This window comes from Ictidomys tridecemlineatus, chromosome 7 (genome assembly GCF_052094955.1).
Source record: "Ictidomys tridecemlineatus isolate mIctTri1 chromosome 7, mIctTri1.hap1, whole genome shotgun sequence".
NCBI lineage: Eukaryota > Metazoa > Chordata > Mammalia > Rodentia > Sciuridae > Ictidomys > Ictidomys tridecemlineatus.
In genome coordinates this window covers 143,298,893-143,305,833 of record NC_135483.1, presented here as the reverse complement: position 1 = coordinate 143,305,833, position 6,941 = coordinate 143,298,893, and the positions used below count along the sequence as shown (strand labels likewise).

The following is a 6,941-nucleotide window of genomic DNA, read 5'->3' as shown; positions in this document are numbered from 1 at the left end:
CCAACTACCTTCCATTGGCAAGGGTTGAGCCACACACCCACACGATTAGTCCTGCAACAGGGACTGGGAAATGGAACATCTGAACCCAGATAAATATCCTTTATCATGGAAGAGAAGAATGAATTTGAGTGAGCAGATAAATGTGATCATTGTAATGAAAGGAGGCTGAAGAAACAGGTTAGCTGTTACTCTACATATAAGAGGACATATACATATAACTTTAAAAAATTTCATATTTTATACAAAATATTCAGATATATAAACTCTAATTGTAATAAAACAAATTAGAATTTACTCACTCCAGCTTTAATAAATCTTAGAATCTATATAGCCAAAGATCTCTGATGTGCTCTCCTCTGTTAACAGAGAGACCCACTCTCATTAATTTAGTATGAAGCTTTTGCTTTGTTAAGAATTTGGCTACATTTTTCAATTCAGCAAATAATATAAAAAATAACTTTGTGTTTTCTTCTACTTTAAGTGGTATTACATTATGTAATAATTAAACTTGCTTTTTTTCTTCTGTCCCAAATTTTCTCTCCATAAGAACAGCTTATGCTTTCTCTCCAAACTGTGTCTTTTAAACTTATTATGTTGATAATATACTGAGTTTAAATAACATAAACTCAATTCTTTCATTTACAGTGCTTTATGACATTTGTTTGTAGGAATATAGCTTTTTCTGATTTTTTATTATCACAAATATTGCTGCAATGAGTATTTGGTACCCAGAGGCAAGAATTTTGTTAGAGTTGCATTTTTCAACAAAGTATCTACTAACCACATGTGGCTGCTTAAATTTAAATTAATTAAAATCAACTTGAGCAATTAGTTGATTTAATTAAATTTTTAATTCCTCAGTTACCCTAGCCACATTACAAGTGTCTAGTAGCTACATGTAGCTAGTAGCTAGCACATTGTTGGCATTGCCATCAACAGAGAAATTTCTAGTGGACAATGCTGCTCTAAAGTATATATGCAACAGGGCAATTGCTAAGTTGTACGATACACATATCTGCAATTTTAATAGATATTACCAAATTGTTTTCCACATCAGCAATATTCTTAATTATAAACAACAGAAAGCTATTATACATCACTTCAACAAGAAACATAGTGCTTATATGATGTTATAGCTTACAGAATCTCAGAAAGGGCTTGAGAATCAACTCAGAAAGTGCACCAGCTGATACCATACTGTGGAATTGATCTAATGAGGATAATGCTGCATGGCTTCCCAGCACAAATCCTGCAGCTTCTATTTATGAAGTGGTACATGCTGAATGCTGCTGCTGTTTCTGGGAATATGGTTATTGCTACCTCCAGAAACTGTTCCCAAGTGCCTTCACTGCTGCCACCTGCACTGCAGGTGCTCAGCTTGTTCCTACTTTTTAATATCATCTTCAGATTCAAAGTTTGGAGTTGGTGCATCTGTTTGGCACACCAGGTTAAACACCTGCATCCCATCTTTACAGAAGGCCAGTGTCTTGAAATTTTTTATTGCAGAGAGCTATGCAAATTTTCAGACTTACTACATATTGCCAGTTTGTCTCCAAAGGGGATATGAAATGTTTAATTCCTACCACAGTGAAGGACAGTTCCATTTTTCTACAACATGTGTGTCATCAGGCATTTATAATGTTTGGCAAAATAATAGTTAAACAAATATATCTCAATGTGATTTTAATTCGCATTCTCTTAGTTGACATTAAAGCTAAATATCTTTTAATATATTTCATAATCATTAAAGCTTCTTCTGACAATTGCCTATTCCTATCCTTTTGCCCAATTTTTAAATTGGATTTCTGCCTTTTTTCTTACTGATATGAAGAACTTTCTTATATACTTGATATTAACTTTTTTTGGTTTAAAACATTGAATGTATCATACTTACCTGGCAGGGGAGAGACCATGACCATGAAGGTGTTTTTCCCAGTGGCTTATACATTGCACTCCAGATGTGCTGATCCTTGCAATTTCCCCAAATGTGGGAAACTTGACCGCATAATTTGTGGTAGTAGGGGACTGCATTCATGCTTTCCTCTGGGGGGAAAAAAGACATTGGATATAGCTAGTATATCTAATGTCCCAGGTGGTATATTATCTTTTCACTTTAAAAAGTCTTATTTTGGAAATACTCAAGCATATACAAAATAGAGCAAATAATTTAATAAACCCCAATGTACCCATCATTCAGCTCATGTCAATCTTCTTTCATCTACTCTACCATTCTGTATCCCACTATATTATGATATTTAGAGGAAAATTCTCAGTTACCATATCATTTCCTATGTAGATATTTTATTTTATTATTTTTTATATGTAACATAAAATATAATCAAGATATGGAACTTAGAAACTTCTATCCCCAGAGGGAATAGTCTAGCCTCCTACAGTTTCATTGAACCAGCTAAAGATTCTAAGAAGGTAAAACATAGTACATTACGAGGGGTGGGTGGAGGATTAAGACAGTTTTTGCAGATTTCTAGAGTAAACTGATAGGTGTAGTTTATTTTTATGTTTCTGCTATTAAATTTTCAACACCATTTAACTGGTTAGTACAATATTTATTTAGGCTATGGGTATATTTTTTTATCCTATGTAACTATTTTAGTATAATTCTCTGACCAAAAGAACTCTTCATAAAACTAGAACTGTAATACCATTACCAACCCAGTAACATGTTTAAAAACACACACAAAAAAATAATAATAATAATGGTTTAATATCATCAAATTATCTATTCTTTGTTCAAATTTCTCCATTTGCTTTATAAATGCTTTTATAATTTGAGTCAATAATGCATGGCCAATACTATCAATATTCAATAATCAATATCCATTAATCACTAAAATTGGCTGATATATCTCTTAAGTACATTTTAATCTATAAGTCCTCTCATTTTCTCTCCTCCTCTTTTTTATTTTATTTATTTATTTTGGTTAAATGTTTATTTAGTTGTAGATGAACACACATCTCTTTATTTATTTTATGTGGTGCTGAGGATTGAACCCAGTACCTCATACATACAAGGCAAGCACTTTACCACCGAACTACAGCCTCAGCCCTCTTTTATATTTTTTGAAATATTTTCTTTACTGTTAATGAAGCCAAGGTTTTGTCTTGTGAAGTCCCTAAAGTTGAAATTCTGCTACTTGAATCTATGTGATATAGAATATCATGTTCCTCTGTCCCCCATGTTGAACTAGTGTTGAGGGCCACAACCAAGTCAAGATGGCGCCTGGCAGTTTGCAAGGAGGAGTGGTTTGTGAAGCAACGCCACTGAGCCATTAAGGACAAAAGGGTGGGAGGGAGAAAAGGAGAGGGGAAGAACTGGGAAGTGATATTAGCCAAATTATATTGTTTTTTTATGTACAAATATGTAACCAAAATCCCATAATTATGTACAACTATAATGCACCAATAAAAAAAAATGTGGAAAGAAAAAAAAACATTCCTTTCTCTGGTGAGCTATTGGGACCCCGAGGTACAGTTCATACCGGAAAGTAAAATAAATGTCGCTTCCCTTTAACAGTTTTCAACATCATAAGTTAGTTCCCCACAATACTACAAAGGGAAACCAATTGTGGGCTTCAAATTCTACTTTTCACTAAACAAACTATGAATATTTGAATAAATGGCCAGCTCTGGATCTGAAATAGGAAATATATGGGCTGAGTTTATAATGTCATAACAGGAAGTGAGAAAACTATAAAAATTGTTAGAATTGCATCAACGATGATCAAGGGCTAATTTGAAGGGATTTCTACTAACCAAGAGGGTAATTTGAAGATGCAGATGAATAAATCAGTAATTGATGCATATATTTGAATTCAAACCAACAAGTAAAAAACTTTTTACATGTCTAATGCTATTTTTTACAGGTGCTAACCTTAACATAATCAGATTCATTACTATTGTCCTCTACGTTATATTTTATTATATTTTGTTCAAGAAATCCTTCCTAGTCCTGAAGTCATCCAAATATTCTCCTTTATTTAAATCGCCTTTCATATTTAAGCCTTACTTCAATTATTTTTGGATATCATGTAATATGTGTGTCAGTATTTAATTGGAGTCCCAGAGAAGAGATTAAAAGAGAAGTAGAGAGAACTTTTTGGAGAAATAGTGGCTAGAATTTTTCTAGAATTGAAGTAAAAATTTAAAAAAAAACTTCAGCTTGGACACATCATGTATAAAATGCAAAATAGAAGAGACAAGAACCTTAAAATTAGTAAAAGAAAATAGAAAATACAAAGGAATGACAAACTGATAGATTTCTCAATACCAAAGATGAAAGCCAAATGATAATATTTCTCTCAAACACTGAGAAAGAAAACAATCTCAATTTAAATTGTGTACCCTGAAATATTTGTATCCTGAAAAATTGTCTTTCACGAAAAAAACTGAAGTAATGAGAGGAGGCACTTTCATAGGAATAAAAATTACTCAAAAAGTATTAGCTGATATTTGAAAGGACTATGAAGAAACAAAATGACAATGATGTCTAGAATTACTGTCTGTTTAAATAACAACAATAGTAATAATAATGTCTAAATTATAAGGATAGAAAATAAAAAAGACAAAACTATAATGTTCTATAATTGCATGTTAGAAGGGAAGAGGATATGATACAAGTTAAATAGTTTAAATGACTGTGTTATTCAAAGGGAGATTAAGATAAGATACTGTGTAACTTTAGGCTTTGTTTATATATGTATAATAAAATCTATGATAACCAACAGAAATGGGTGAAACAATGGGCCAAAAGAAATATGCATAAAAATAAACACATAAGTCACAAAGAATAAAATGGAGAGTCCAGAGATTTGTAGTCACTTGATTTGGAAGAAGGAGGGATCAAACTCAACCCAATTTGGGCATGCTATGCAAACGCTCTAACCCTGACTTACCCACCTAGCCCAATTATTGACTAGAATGCCAAAATAATTCATAGGGAAAGAACAGTCTTTTCAACAAATAGTGCTAGGACAACTGGTAATCACATGCCAAAGAATGATTCTTTTCTCATTCTTACACAAAAATTAACTCTTAAGAGGATCACGGAGCTAAGTGTAAGAACTAAAACAATTAGATCCTTGAAGAAATGTAGAAATAAATCTTTGTGACCCAGGACTATATGGAAGTAAAAGCATAAACAACTATGGGGGAAAAAACAAATTTAACATCTGAATTTAAAATAATACTTCAAGAGAGAACATCAAGAAAGTGAGCAAAATAACCCACAACATGGGAGGAAATATTTGTAAATCATGACTAAACGGATAAGTTACTAGAATCTAGAATCTATAATTCTTACAACTCAATAATAGTAAAATGATTTTTAAAACTACTCTTTTCTTCTATAAATCTAAAACTGTTCTAAAGAGTATAATCTACTAATTTTAAAATGACCAGTTTAAATATAGGCAAATGATCTGAATAAATACTTTCTAAAAATGACATAAAACTGGCAAATAAACAACTGAAAATCTTTTCAACCAAAATGTGATAGCCCTTTACACTCACTAGGATGGCTAAATACAATCCAAAAACAGACAATGACAAGTGTTTGGGGGGATGAAATGTAAAAAGGTGCAGCCCCACTGGAAAAGAGTGTGACAGTACCTCAAAAAGTAAACATTGGCAGCAATATGACCCTGCAATTCCACTGTGAGGTGTATCTCCAAGATAAATAAGAACACATCTCTGTAAAAACTTGTATACAGAAAAGCATATACAGAATAGCTAAAAAGTGATATCAATCCAACTGTCCTTCATATTATGACATATTAAGCCATAAAAAGGAATACAGTACTGATACATGCTACATGACAGATGAATATTGAAACTATTATGCTACAGTGAAAGAAGCCAGTCATGAAAGATCAGATAGTCGATGATTCCATTTATATACAATGTTAAGGATAAGCAAATTTATACTGAAACAGAATGTGAATTTGTGGCTGCTGAGAGCTGGGGAGGTGAGGGAGAAGTGAGGACTACTAATTGAGAGTTCTTTTGGGGCCTATGAAAATATCCTGAAACTGACTGCAGTGATGGTTCCATGATACTGTTCATATACTAAAAACTATTGAATTCTTCCCTTGTAATGAGTGCACTACATGATTAAGTGAATTGTATCCTAATAAAGCTGTTGAAAAATACAGAAAAAAAGAAATGTAAATGAAGAATGGTTGAGCCCATGACAATTAGAGCTTTTCCTTAACTTCTGTTTGTCTACATTGCGGCAGATCTTTTTTTTTTTTTTAATGTATTTTTTAGTTGTAGTTAAACACAATACATTTATTTATTTATTTATTTTTGTGTGGTGCTGAGGATCGAACCCAGGGCCTCACACATACTAGGCAAGTGCTCTACTGCTGAGCCCCAGCCCCTGCCCAGCAGATCTTGTTGGAAACAGTGGACATGCATGGCTACTCAGAGCTTCCAGACTTCTACCCATTTAACCTCACAACTAGAGAGGAATAGGGCTTTTCTTTCCAGATACAGATTGAAAAGTCTCTGATTGGCCCTGCTGAAGTATTGTTCCAATTCTTCAAGCCAATTTCTGTGGCCAAAGACACAAAGGATTATGATTGGTCAATTTTGGCAGGTGGGGTAAGGTAGGAAAAGGCTATTACCAGAAGAGAAAATAAAGAACAAAAGGTAAAGAAGGAAGAAAAGGAAAAGGAAAAGGAAGAAGAAATTGTTTACCCCAAGTATAGAACTTACCTATAGTCCCATTCTTAATTTGTTTCTAAGTCACAGTCAAGAATCTTTTTTGTTTATTTGTGTATTTTAAACCTTTATTTTATTTATTTATTTTTATGTGTTTCTAAGGATTTGAACCCAGTGCCTCACATGTGTGAGGCAAGTGCTCCACCATTGAACCACAACCCCAGCCCCCAAGAAACTTACTCAAAGTTTCCTAACTGAAA

General features: G+C 33.0%; 1 non-coding gene across 1 annotated transcript; it reads left to right on the top strand.

Annotated features, from left to right (window-relative positions):
* The first annotated feature begins 1,886 nt into the window (after positions 1-1,886).
* LOC120883789 (U1 spliceosomal RNA) lies at positions 1,887-2,046 on the top strand. The gene has a single exon (XR_005725987.1). It is a non-coding gene; the product is annotated as a U1 spliceosomal RNA (small nuclear RNA).
* Positions 2,047-6,941: the final 4,895 nt, after the last annotated feature.